This window comes from Hydractinia symbiolongicarpus, chromosome 9 (assembly GCF_029227915.1).
Source record: "Hydractinia symbiolongicarpus strain clone_291-10 chromosome 9, HSymV2.1, whole genome shotgun sequence".
Lineage (NCBI taxonomy): Eukaryota > Metazoa > Cnidaria > Hydrozoa > Anthoathecata > Hydractiniidae > Hydractinia > Hydractinia symbiolongicarpus.
Genome location: NC_079883.1, coordinates 9164574 through 9177786, shown reverse-complemented (window position 1 = coordinate 9177786; position 13213 = coordinate 9164574). Strand labels below are relative to the sequence as shown.

Genomic DNA, 13213 nt, shown 5'->3' with positions numbered 1-13213 from the left:
TGTGTATCAGAAGATACAGCCGTTTTCCCGTAGCCAAAAAACACAGATTTTATAAAAATGTTAAAGTAATGAGCGTAATGTCATTATGCAGCCAATCAGAAATTACTTTCTTAGCACCAATCAAATGGTTTGTTTTGAACCTTAGCTGTCAATCAATATGAGAAATAAAACTTTGGCGCGATAGTGCATTTTAGACCGTCTTGTGTATCCGTACTACATCGACTTCTTAAAATATGGCTCGTACAAAGCAAACTGCACGTAAATCTACTGGAGGAAAGGCTCCACGAAAACAACTCGCCACTAAAGCTGCGAGGAAAAGCGCACCAGCTACTGGAGGAGTGAAAAAACCACATCGTTACAGACCTGGTACAGTTGCTCTCAGAGAAATCAGAAGATACCAGAAGTCAACCGAGCTCTTGATCCGCAAGTTGCCTTTCCAGCGTCTTGTGCGAGAAATTGCTCAGGACTTCAAAACAGATCTGCGATTCCAGAGCACAGCCGTTATGGCTCTGCAAGAGGCTTCTGAAGCGTACCTTGTTGGCTTGTTCGAGGATACTAACTTGTGTGCCATTCACGCAAAACGAGTTACAATCATGCCTAAAGACATCCAGTTGGCAAGAAGAATTCGTGGGGAACGTGCCTAAGCATCTTACCAAACAAAAAACGGCTATTTTTATAGCCACACATCCATAAAAAATATTACGGCTAGCTTTTTATATCAAACTTTGTCCTGCTTTCTGTTTAAATTTTATGCTACATAAAAATTTTATGCTACATAAAGTTTGACAATGTTAAAAATATGAAGGGCAAGAAAAGTAAAAGCAAGAAAATAAGAAATTTAAAAACGAAAATACTTAAACTTAGGGAATCTAATCTTAAATTTACTCTTTTTTAACTGTTTAAGTGACTTAAACAAGTTTAACTTTGTACCAAGATAATGTTTTTTTGTAAATGTGTGGCTATAAAAATAGCCGTTTGTTAATGTAATAGCCAGATACACACAAATTATTTTTTTGCGGTCTTCTTTGCTGCCTTTTTGGGAGTCTTTTTGACCTTCTTTGCTGCAGGTTTTTTAGCAACAGGCTTCTTTGTGGGTTTCTTAGCTGCTGGTTTCTTAGCCGAGGCTTTCTTTGTGGCAGGCTTCTTTGCTGCTTTCTTTGGCGTGCTCTTCTTTGCTGGCTTCTTTTTTGGTGTACTTTTCTTTGCAGTAGGCTTCTTTGCCGTTGGCTTTTTTGCTGCGGCCTTTTTCTTAGGTTTTTCTTTTTTTACCTGACCTAGCTTGAATGATCCAGAAGCACCAGTGCCTTTAGTTTGAATCAAATCGCCTGATGTTACTCCTCGTTTAAGAGCCATTTTCAGATGATGATCTGAGTTTTCAGCAACTTTGTAATTTGCATGAATATATTTTGTAATAGCTTGGCGAGATGAACCACCGCGTTCCTTTAGGGTAGCGATAGCAGCCTTGATCATGTCCACATATTTAGGGTGATCAGCTGTCTTCTTTGCAGCAGGTTTCTTCTTGGGTGCGATTTTCTTTGGAGAAGCTGCTTCACTCATTTTTAATGTTTTCTTACAACAATCCAACGATAAACGATGCTTGTTATCACAGTAGAAGTATACTAAACATTACCGTGTAAATGAGATATAATTTAAGACGGTGCGAAGTATGCGGACGTAAAAGTACCACTCCCGGGAATTGATTTGGCGCGAAAACAGAAATGTGTGTTTCTGTACATCGTATAATGTCCGTTTTGGGTGCCGCGACTATGCGAAAGCATGTTAATTTTTATTTGTAGTACGACGCAATAGTCTGCAAGAGAAGCTGCTGGAGTTTGAGGTCTTCAGCATTACATCTAGTCTGTTAATTTGGGCTTCTTCCGCGCTCGTGTTAGGATTTTCATAAAGCGTTCTTTGGTTTGCGTTGCGTATGTCGGCCTACATCATCGACACGGCCTGTTTCCGGCTATTAGGAGCAATTCATATATTGGGCACTGCGTTTCGACTTTTTTATTAGACCACAGTAAAAAAATTCACTCACAGAAGTCCCTTTCTTTCATGGCTACAAACACGAAGAATTCTGTCGTAAGTAAAACGAATGCGCAAGCCAAAATGACGATGGGGCGAAGTCATAAGCATGGCCCTGTGGCCCAATGGATAAGGCATCTGACTACGAATCAGGGGATTCCAGGTTCGACTCCTGGCAGGGTCGCACTGTCGCATTTCGGCTGCATGGTCTACTGTGTAACGCGCGCGCACGTTCTGGCGTAATGCGTTGATAAACGGAATGTACGCAGACATATTGGAAAGTAATATCACGCACTTAGTATCGTCGCCTTTGTTAGCATTCATGTAAGTTACCATCCACTCGCTACAGTCGCTCTCCATCCTACGGCTAAATCAACAGCCGTGATTTTTACTATGTCGCCGTCCATCCGTACGCGGTGACAGTTGTAAGCTTTACAGTAACGTGACATGCTCCACAAGCAGTTACGGTGTGTGGACGATGCCTATCATGGCAACGCTTGTTCTTTATCGCTTCTCGGCCTAATGGCTAAGATCAAGTGTAGTATCTGTTCTTATCAGTTTAATATCTGGTAGGCCATTCTCTGAATGGTCAGTATATTAATCTGATTTTTGGCCTTGGGTCATGGAGGTGGATTCATTCACGCCGTGACCACGGGTTGCCTTGGTGTTGCACTATTACCGATGGCGGCCCACATAAGCAATAAAAGAATAATAGCAGTCCTCTTTCCGACGGCACTCTGCATAGTCTACGGCGGGAACAAAACGCGTACACTGGGGGAGAATACAGCCTATGCCCCGCGACACGGCAGTTTATAACACACTCAAGCCACAAGCATTAACAAACTTTGAAGGGTACCCTCATGCTACGGTGCAGTTCCAACTCATACTTACCTGACGGGGAAGTAAAGACTGATCAATGAGGGTTTTCTTCCAGAGTGAGGCTCTTGCATTGCACTACGCTTGGGCTGACCTCTGCGATTACTGCAAACGTCAGTAACTCGACCGTACAATTTCTGGTAGTGGGGGCCTGCGTCCGCGCTCGCCCCCTCCTTAAGTCAAAATGAATGAGCTTAGAAAAGTTGCGCGGCCAAATGTCGGTGGTGACTTAAACGCTAAGGTAAAACCTCGCTTGGCTGTTACGAAACGTGATTGCGATATAAGTCCTCGGAAGGCGGCGGAATTTTATTTTATTTGCCATTCCGTCAGGGTTATTGGATGATCGGCAATAGATCGAGTTTGTATGCATTTGAAAGCTCTTTTTTCTCGTACTATCACCTGAAAATGTCGTAGGAAAATGTCATAGGAAACACTTTCAACAACCGCCACGTTCCTTAATTGTTATAACAAGAAATATATCACAGCAAATGAAAATGAAAAGCCTACGACACCGGGAGTTCCCAGGCGGTCCCCCATCCAAGTACTATCCCGGCCCGACGATGCTTAACTTCCGTGATCAGACGAGAACGGGTGTGTTCATCGTGGTATGGCCGTAGACATTAGTAGGTGCAAATACGTGCAATTTATTTTGACGTTGTGATCAAATTTTTTTATTTAATTTCTTTGAGTTACTTAGGACAAGGCGTATGCATGGATTATCTATTAGACTTTAAGGTTATAGTTTTGTGAAAAAAACAATGTTTTTTTAAAGATGTGTGGCTATAAAAATAGCCGTTGTTTTCTGAGTGTAGCGGTTTACTTCTTCTGTCCTTTGTCGTTCTTCTTTGGGAGTAAGACAGCTTGAATGTTTGGCAAAACACCACCAGCTGCAATGGTTACACCGCTCAAAAGTTTGTTTAATTCTTCATCATTACGAACAGCCAATTGTAAATGTCTTGGAATAATCCTAGCTTTTTTGTTGTCTCTTGCTGCGTTACCAGCCAACTCCAATATCTCAGCAGATAAATATTCCAAGACGGCTGCTAAGTAAACTGGTGCTCCAGATCCAATTCGGTTAGCATAGTGCCCTCTACGAAGGAATCTATGCACTCTACCGACTGGAAATTGAAGTCCAGCTCTTGAGGATCTTGTCTTGGCTTTAGCCTTAGCTTTTCCACCTTTTCCACGTCCAGACATAACTGCGATTTGATTTGTAAGTTAATACAAAAACGTACGAATATTTAACGTAAGTGTTAACGAAATAAACTTTACTCGTTTTTTCATCATAAAAATAGGATCGAAATCATGTTTTTTTAACCAATCATAATTAAGTATTAAACAAAAGATTTTTTTTTTAACCAATTAAATTGCGTATCGGCGTTTTCGGATCGAATTCGATCCGATTTTTTTACTTATAAACAAAAAGTTTTGACTTGCAGTTTAATGCTTATTTACAAGTTAAGTAGCAAAAATTTTTAACCATGTCTGACGCAGCAGCTAAAGGAGGAAAACAGGCACCTAAAGTAGCCAAGAAAGGTGAAAAAAGAGCCGGCAAAAAAGGAGGAAAGATTGGTGGAACTGGTGAAAAGAAACGCAAGAGAAAGAGAAAGGAAAGTTATGCTATTTACATCTACAATGTTTTGAAACAAGTTCACCCAGATGTCGGAGTTTCAAGCAAAGCTATGAGCATCATGAACTCATTTGTCAACGACATCTTTGAGCGCATTGCTTCCGAAGCTTCGCGTTTGGCTCTTCAAAACAAAAAGTCGACCATCTCTTCTCGTGAAATTCAAACCGCAGTACGTCTTCTCTTGCCTGGAGAACTTGCAAAACACGCAGTCAGTGAAGGAACAAAAGCCGTCACAAAATACACAAGCAGCAAGTAAACCAACGTCTACCAAACACAAACGGTCTTTTTTAAGACCACACATCTTTAAAAAAACATTTACTTGGCGTCACTACAAGTTAACCGAAGTTAATAAAACTTCTAAATAATGTGCTTAAGAACACTAGCCTACATTTAAAATACTTCCCCATGTGTGTGTGGATTAGCTTCACTTTTCATACGTATTATTAGCTGTACTTGCAGAAAAGACAAGTACATTGATCCATGTTATTGCTTACATTTAACTTAACCCAGCTTTTCACGGAAACACTCCCAGGCAAATTAACCCTACAAAGTATTTCTAAATTTTTTTTGTGTCATATATGACATAGTATCGTATAGCAATAAATGTAACTGTGACAAGACTTTACACATTGTGTAATTTGGAAGCGTGCACAAAGTAATGTTTTAAAAGATTTGTGGCTATAAAAATAGCCGTTTTTGTTGAGCAATGACAACGCTTAACCTCCGAATCCGTAAAGAGTTCTTCCTTGACGTTTTAAGGCATAAACAACATCCATAGCGGTAACGGTCTTGCGTTTAGCGTGCTCTGTGTAGGTTACAGCATCACGAATAACATTCTCTAAGAAAACCTTCAGTACACCTCTGGTTTCCTCATAGATAAGGCCAGAGATACGTTTGACACCACCTCGTCGAGCAAGACGCCGAATAGCAGGTTTTGTGATTCCCTGAATGTTATCACGAAGAATTTTTCGGTGACGTTTAGCACCTCCTTTTCCCAATCCTTTACCTCCTTTTCCGCGTCCAGACATATTGATATAGTTGCGTACAGAACGAGTACAAAAACAACGTTTGAGTTAACAGAATTCAGACAGCTTTAAAAAGAGGCCATAAAATTACCTACTGCTCGTGGAAACACCCTAATTAACCAATAGAGTTGCGTCATTACAAAATGTTCCGAACATTTTGTACATTTTTTTAAGTAAAACTGTAGTTTTTTTAAAAATTCGTGGTCTTAGTGTTTCAGTAAGGCAATAAATTTGGCATCGTTGGAATTCGCCAAACCTTCTGCTACTTACTAAAAAAAAAAAAAGTCAAAAGCTTTTGTGTATCAGAAGATACAGCCGTTTTCCCGTAGCCAAAAAACACAGATTTTATAAAAATGTTAAAGTAATGAGCGTAATGTCATTATGCAGCCAATCAGAAATTACTTTCTTAGCACCAATCAAATGGTTTGTTTTGAACCTTAGCTGTCAATCAATATGAGAAATAAAACTTTGGCGCGATAGTGCATTTTAGACCGTCTTGTGTATCCGTACTACATCGACTTCTTAAAATATGGCTCGTACAAAGCAAACTGCACGTAAATCTACTGGAGGAAAGGCTCCACGAAAACAACTCGCCACTAAAGCTGCGAGGAAAAGCGCACCAGCTACTGGAGGAGTGAAAAAACCACATCGTTACAGACCTGGTACAGTTGCTCTCAGAGAAATCAGAAGATACCAGAAGTCAACCGAGCTCTTGATCCGCAAGTTGCCTTTCCAGCGTCTTGTGCGAGAAATTGCTCAGGACTTCAAAACAGATCTGCGATTCCAGAGCACAGCCGTTATGGCTCTGCAAGAGGCTTCTGAAGCGTACCTTGTTGGCTTGTTCGAGGATACTAACTTGTGTGCCATTCACGCAAAACGAGTTACAATCATGCCTAAAGACATCCAGTTGGCAAGAAGAATTCGTGGGGAACGTGCCTAAGCATCTTACCAAACAAAAAACGGCTATTTTTATAGCCACACATCCATAAAAAATATTACGGCTAGCTTTTTATATCAAACTTTGTCCTGCTTTCTGTTTAAATTTTATGCTACATAAAAATTTTATGCTACATAAAGTTTGACAATGTTAAAAATATGAAGGGCAAGAAAAGTAAAAGCAAGAAAATAAGAAATTTAAAAACGAAAATACTTAAACTTAGGGAATCTAATCTTAAATTTACTCTTTTTTAACTGTTTAAGTGACTTAAACAAGTTTAACTTTGTACCAAGATAATGTTTTTTTGTAAATGTGTGGCTATAAAAATAGCCGTTTGTTAATGTAATAGCCAGATACACACAAATTATTTTTTTGCGGTCTTCTTTGCTGCCTTTTTGGGAGTCTTTTTGACCTTCTTTGCTGCAGGTTTTTTAGCAACAGGCTTCTTTGTGGGTTTCTTAGCTGCTGGTTTCTTAGCCGAGGCTTTCTTTGTGGCAGGCTTCTTTGCTGCTTTCTTTGGCGTGCTCTTCTTTGCTGGCTTCTTTTTTGGTGTACTTTTCTTTGCAGTAGGCTTCTTTGCCGTTGGCTTTTTTGCTGCGGCCTTTTTCTTAGGTTTTTCTTTTTTTACCTGACCTAGCTTGAATGATCCAGAAGCACCAGTGCCTTTAGTTTGAATCAAATCGCCTGATGTTACTCCTCGTTTAAGAGCCATTTTCAGATGATGATCTGAGTTTTCAGCAACTTTGTAATTTGCATGAATATATTTTGTAATAGCTTGGCGAGATGAACCACCGCGTTCCTTTAGGGTAGCGATAGCAGCCTTGATCATGTCCACATATTTAGGGTGATCAGCTGTCTTCTTTGCAGCAGGTTTCTTCTTGGGTGCGATTTTCTTTGGAGAAGCTGCTTCACTCATTTTTAATGTTTTCTTACAACAATCCAACGATAAACGATGCTTGTTATCACAGTAGAAGTATACTAAACATTACCGTGTAAATGAGATATAATTTAAGACGGTGCGAAGTATGCGGACGTAAAAGTACCACTCCCGGGAATTGATTTGGCGCGAAAACAGAAATGTGTGTTTCTGTACATCGTATAATGTCCGTTTTGGGTGCCGCGACTATGCGAAAGCATGTTAATTTTTATTTGTAGTACGACGCAATAGTCTGCAAGAGAAGCTGCTGGAGTTTGAGGTCTTCAGCATTACATCTAGTCTGTTAATTTGGGCTTCTTCCGCGCTCGTGTTAGGATTTTCATAAAGCGTTCTTTGGTTTGCGTTGCGTATGTCGGCCTACATCATCGACACGGCCTGTTTCCGGCTATTAGGAGCAATTCATATATTGGGCACTGCGTTTCGACTTTTTTATTAGACCACAGTAAAAAAATTCACTCACAGAAGTCCCTTTCTTTCATGGCTACAAACACGAAGAATTCTGTCGTAAGTAAAACGAATGCGCAAGCCAAAATGACGATGGGGCGAAGTCATAAGCATGGCCCTGTGGCCCAATGGATAAGGCATCTGACTACGAATCAGGGGATTCCAGGTTCGACTCCTGGCAGGGTCGCACTGTCGCATTTCGGCTGCATGGTCTACTGTGTAACGCGCGCGCACGTTCTGGCGTAATGCGTTGATAAACGGAATGTACGCAGACATATTGGAAAGTAATATCACGCACTTAGTATCGTCGCCTTTGTTAGCATTCATGTAAGTTACCATCCACTCGCTACAGTCGCTCTCCATCCTACGGCTAAATCAACAGCCGTGATTTTTACTATGTCGCCGTCCATCCGTACGCGGTGACAGTTGTAAGCTTTACAGTAACGTGACATGCTCCACAAGCAGTTACGGTGTGTGGACGATGCCTATCATGGCAACGCTTGTTCTTTATCGCTTCTCGGCCTAATGGCTAAGATCAAGTGTAGTATCTGTTCTTATCAGTTTAATATCTGGTAGGCCATTCTCTGAATGGTCAGTATATTAATCTGATTTTTGGCCTTGGGTCATGGAGGTGGATTCATTCACGCCGTGACCACGGGTTGCCTTGGTGTTGCACTATTACCGATGGCGGCCCACATAAGCAATAAAAGAATAATAGCAGTCCTCTTTCCGACGGCACTCTGCATAGTCTACGGCGGGAACAAAACGCGTACACTGGGGGAGAATACAGCCTATGCCCCGCGACACGGCAGTTTATAACACACTCAAGCCACAAGCATTAACAAACTTTGAAGGGTACCCTCATGCTACGGTGCAGTTCCAACTCATACTTACCTGACGGGGAAGTAAAGACTGATCAATGAGGGTTTTCTTCCAGAGTGAGGCTCTTGCATTGCACTACGCTTGGGCTGACCTCTGCGATTACTGCAAACGTCAGTAACTCGACCGTACAATTTCTGGTAGTGGGGGCCTGCGTCCGCGCTCGCCCCCTCCTTAAGTCAAAATGAATGAGCTTAGAAAAGTTGCGCGGCCAAATGTCGGTGGTGACTTAAACGCTAAGGTAAAACCTCGCTTGGCTGTTACGAAACGTGATTGCGATATAAGTCCTCGGAAGGCGGCGGAATTTTATTTTATTTGCCATTCCGTCAGGGTTATTGGATGATCGGCAATAGATCGAGTTTGTATGCATTTGAAAGCTCTTTTTTCTCGTACTATCACCTGAAAATGTCGTAGGAAAATGTCATAGGAAACACTTTCAACAACCGCCACGTTCCTTAATTGTTATAACAAGAAATATATCACAGCAAATGAAAATGAAAAGCCTACGACACCGGGAGTTCCCAGGCGGTCCCCCATCCAAGTACTATCCCGGCCCGACGATGCTTAACTTCCGTGATCAGACGAGAACGGGTGTGTTCATCGTGGTATGGCCGTAGACATTAGTAGGTGCAAATACGTGCAATTTATTTTGACGTTGTGATCAAATTTTTTTATTTAATTTCTTTGAGTTACTTAGGACAAGGCGTATGCATGGATTATCTATTAGACTTTAAGGTTATAGTTTTGTGAAAAAAACAATGTTTTTTTAAAGATGTGTGGCTATAAAAATAGCCGTTGTTTTCTGAGTGTAGCGGTTTACTTCTTCTGTCCTTTGTCGTTCTTCTTTGGGAGTAAGACAGCTTGAATGTTTGGCAAAACACCACCAGCTGCAATGGTTACACCGCTCAAAAGTTTGTTTAATTCTTCATCATTACGAACAGCCAATTGTAAATGTCTTGGAATAATCCTAGCTTTTTTGTTGTCTCTTGCTGCGTTACCAGCCAACTCCAATATCTCAGCAGATAAATATTCCAAGACGGCTGCTAAGTAAACTGGTGCTCCAGATCCAATTCGGTTAGCATAGTGCCCTCTACGAAGGAATCTATGCACTCTACCGACTGGAAATTGAAGTCCAGCTCTTGAGGATCTTGTCTTGGCTTTAGCCTTAGCTTTTCCACCTTTTCCACGTCCAGACATAACTGCGATTTGATTTGTAAGTTAATACAAAAACGTACGAATATTTAACGTAAGTGTTAACGAAATAAACTTTACTCGTTTTTTCATCATAAAAATAGGATCGAAATCATGTTTTTTTAACCAATCATAATTAAGTATTAAACAAAAGATTTTTTTTTTAACCAATTAAATTGCGTATCGGCGTTTTCGGATCGAATTCGATCCGATTTTTTTACTTATAAACAAAAAGTTTTGACTTGCAGTTTAATGCTTATTTACAAGTTAAGTAGCAAAAATTTTTAACCATGTCTGACGCAGCAGCTAAAGGAGGAAAACAGGCACCTAAAGTAGCCAAGAAAGGTGAAAAAAGAGCCGGCAAAAAAGGAGGAAAGATTGGTGGAACTGGTGAAAAGAAACGCAAGAGAAAGAGAAAGGAAAGTTATGCTATTTACATCTACAATGTTTTGAAACAAGTTCACCCAGATGTCGGAGTTTCAAGCAAAGCTATGAGCATCATGAACTCATTTGTCAACGACATCTTTGAGCGCATTGCTTCCGAAGCTTCGCGTTTGGCTCTTCAAAACAAAAAGTCGACCATCTCTTCTCGTGAAATTCAAACCGCAGTACGTCTTCTCTTGCCTGGAGAACTTGCAAAACACGCAGTCAGTGAAGGAACAAAAGCCGTCACAAAATACACAAGCAGCAAGTAAACCAACGTCTACCAAACACAAACGGTCTTTTTTAAGACCACACATCTTTAAAAAAACATTTACTTGGCGTCACTACAAGTTAACCGAAGTTAATAAAACTTCTAAATAATGTGCTTAAGAACACTAGCCTACATTTAAAATACTTCCCCATGTGTGTGTGGATTAGCTTCACTTTTCATACGTATTATTAGCTGTACTTGCAGAAAAGACAAGTACATTGATCCATGTTATTGCTTACATTTAACTTAACCCAGCTTTTCACGGAAACACTCCCAGGCAAATTAACCCTACAAAGTATTTCTAAATTTTTTTTGTGTCATATATGACATAGTATCGTATAGCAATAAATGTAACTGTGACAAGACTTTACACATTGTGTAATTTGGAAGCGTGCACAAAGTAATGTTTTAAAAGATTTGTGGCTATAAAAATAGCCGTTTTTGTTGAGCAATGACAACGCTTAACCTCCGAATCCGTAAAGAGTTCTTCCTTGACGTTTTAAGGCATAAACAACATCCATAGCGGTAACGGTCTTGCGTTTAGCGTGCTCTGTGTAGGTTACAGCATCACGAATAACATTCTCTAAGAAAACCTTCAGTACACCTCTGGTTTCCTCATAGATAAGGCCAGAGATACGTTTGACACCACCTCGTCGAGCAAGACGCCGAATAGCAGGTTTTGTGATTCCCTGAATGTTATCACGAAGAATTTTTCGGTGACGTTTAGCACCTCCTTTTCCCAATCCTTTACCTCCTTTTCCGCGTCCAGACATATTGATATAGTTGCGTACAGAACGAGTACAAAAACAACGTTTGAGTTAACAGAATTCAGACAGCTTTAAAAAGAGGCCATAAAATTACCTACTGCTCGTGGAAACACCCTAATTAACCAATAGAGTTGCGTCATTACAAAATGTTCCGAACATTTTGTACATTTTTTTAAGTAAAACTGTAGTTTTTTTAAAAATTCGTGGTCTTAGTGTTTCAGTAAGGCAATAAATTTGGCATCGTTGGAATTCGCCAAACCTTCTGCTACTTACTAAAAAAAAAAAAAGTCAAAAGCTTTTGTGTATCAGAAGATACAGCCGTTTTCCCGTAGCCAAAAAACACAGATTTTATAAAAATGTTAAAGTAATGAGCGTAATGTCATTATGCAGCCAATCAGAAATTACTTTCTTAGCACCAATCAAATGGTTTGTTTTGAACCTTAGCTGTCAATCAATATGAGAAATAAAACTTTGGCGCGATAGTGCATTTTAGACCGTCTTGTGTATCCGTACTACATCGACTTCTTAAAATATGGCTCGTACAAAGCAAACTGCACGTAAATCTACTGGAGGAAAGGCTCCACGAAAACAACTCGCCACTAAAGCTGCGAGGAAAAGCGCACCAGCTACTGGAGGAGTGAAAAAACCACATCGTTACAGACCTGGTACAGTTGCTCTCAGAGAAATCAGAAGATACCAGAAGTCAACCGAGCTCTTGATCCGCAAGTTGCCTTTCCAGCGTCTTGTGCGAGAAATTGCTCAGGACTTCAAAACAGATCTGCGATTCCAGAGCACAGCCGTTATGGCTCTGCAAGAGGCTTCTGAAGCGTACCTTGTTGGCTTGTTCGAGGATACTAACTTGTGTGCCATTCACGCAAAACGAGTTACAATCATGCCTAAAGACATCCAGTTGGCAAGAAGAATTCGTGGGGAACGTGCCTAAGCATCTTACCAAACAAAAAACGGCTATTTTTATAGCCACACATCCATAAAAAATATTACGGCTAGCTTTTTATATCAAACTTTGTCCTGCTTTCTGTTTAAATTTTATGCTACATAAAAATTTTATGCTACATAAAGTTTGACAATGTTAAAAATATGAAGGGCAAGAAAAGTAAAAGCAAGAAAATAAGAAATTTAAAAACGAAAATACTTAAACTTAGGGAATCTAATCTTAAATTTACTCTTTTTTAACTGTTTAAGTGACTTAAACAAGTTTAACTTTGTACCAAGATAATGTTTTTTTGTAAATGTGTGGCTATAAAAATAGCCGTTTGTTAATGTAATAGCCAGATACACACAAATTATTTTTTTGCGGTCTTCTTTGCTGCCTTTTTGGGAGTCTTTTTGACCTTCTTTGCTGCAGGTTTTTTAGCAACAGGCTTCTTTGTGGGTTTCTTAGCTGCTGGTTTCTTAGCCGAGGCTTTCTTTGTGGCAGGCTTCTTTGCTGCTTTCTTTGGCGTGCTCTTCTTTGCTGGCTTCTTTTTTGGTGTACTTTTCTTTGCAGTAGGCTTCTTTGCCGTTGGCTTTTTTGCTGCGGCCTTTTTCTTAGGTTTTTCTTTTTTTACCTGACCTAGCTTGAATGATCCAGAAGCACCAGTGCCTTTAGTTTGAATCAAATCGCCTGATGTTACTCCTCGTTTAAGAGCCATTTTCAGATGATGATCTGAGTTTTCAGCAACTTTGTAATTTGCATGAATATATTTTGTAATAGCTTGGCGAGATGAACCACCGCGTTCCTTTAGGGTAGCGATAGCAGCCTTGATCATGTCCACATATTTAGGGTGATCAGCTGTCTTCTTTGCAGC

At 40.2% G+C, this 13213-nt stretch overlaps 8 non-coding genes across 8 annotated transcripts; 6 read left to right on the top strand and 2 right to left on the bottom strand.

The window, feature by feature from the left end:
* Positions 1 to 2136: 2136 nt before the first annotated feature.
* Positions 2137 to 2209, top strand: Trnar-acg (transfer RNA arginine (anticodon ACG)). The gene has a single exon. It is a non-coding gene; the product is annotated as a tRNA-Arg (tRNA).
* A 322-nt stretch (positions 2210 to 2531) lies between these two features.
* LOC130660894 (U2 spliceosomal RNA) lies at positions 2532 to 2723 on the top strand. Its single transcript, XR_008988091.1, has one exon. It is a non-coding gene; the product is annotated as a U2 spliceosomal RNA (small nuclear RNA).
* A 185-nt stretch (positions 2724 to 2908) lies between these two features.
* LOC130659846 (U1 spliceosomal RNA) lies at positions 2909 to 3073 on the top strand. Its single transcript, XR_008987049.1, has one exon. It is a non-coding gene; the product is annotated as a U1 spliceosomal RNA (small nuclear RNA).
* A 328-nt stretch (positions 3074 to 3401) lies between these two features.
* Positions 3402 to 3520, bottom strand: LOC130661579 (5S ribosomal RNA). The gene has a single exon (XR_008988757.1). It is a non-coding gene; the product is annotated as a 5S ribosomal RNA (ribosomal RNA).
* A 4468-nt stretch (positions 3521 to 7988) lies between these two features.
* On the top strand, positions 7989 to 8061 carry Trnar-acg (transfer RNA arginine (anticodon ACG)). Its single transcript has one exon. It is a non-coding gene; the product is annotated as a tRNA-Arg (tRNA).
* A 322-nt stretch (positions 8062 to 8383) lies between these two features.
* Positions 8384 to 8575, top strand: LOC130660893 (U2 spliceosomal RNA). The gene has a single exon (XR_008988090.1). It is a non-coding gene; the product is annotated as a U2 spliceosomal RNA (small nuclear RNA).
* A 185-nt stretch (positions 8576 to 8760) lies between these two features.
* LOC130659845 (U1 spliceosomal RNA) lies at positions 8761 to 8925 on the top strand. The gene has a single exon (XR_008987048.1). It is a non-coding gene; the product is annotated as a U1 spliceosomal RNA (small nuclear RNA).
* Positions 8926 to 9253: 328 nt separating this feature from the next.
* LOC130661578 (5S ribosomal RNA) lies at positions 9254 to 9372 on the bottom strand. The gene has a single exon (XR_008988756.1). It is a non-coding gene; the product is annotated as a 5S ribosomal RNA (ribosomal RNA).
* Between the last annotated feature and the right edge of the window lie 3841 nt (positions 9373 to 13213).